Source organism: Phalaenopsis equestris, unplaced genomic scaffold, assembly GCF_001263595.1.
Source record: "Phalaenopsis equestris unplaced genomic scaffold, ASM126359v1 Scaffold000134, whole genome shotgun sequence".
Taxonomy (NCBI): domain Eukaryota; kingdom Viridiplantae; phylum Streptophyta; class Magnoliopsida; order Asparagales; family Orchidaceae; genus Phalaenopsis; species Phalaenopsis equestris.
In genome coordinates, this window is record NW_018164576.1 from 669,185 (window position 1) to 669,437 (window position 253).

Below are 253 nucleotides of genomic sequence, written 5' to 3' on the forward strand. Positions count from 1 at the left end.
GCCCCCCCCCCGCCGTTGAAACGGCAGCGGCTGGCCGAGAACCGCTGTATAGAAAGTATATAAATCATGAATCAATTAGTCAATTTGAGCTCTCCTTTATTCAATCTTTTTTTATTTTTAAATTTTGGAAAAATTTTGCATTTCTAATTTGTAGCCTCCAGCAGGGCAGTGAAGGTCAATGCCATCGTTTTGTATGCCGCTTTCAATTAAATAATAATATTTTTTATCAAAAAAAATTAAATCGTAATAATAA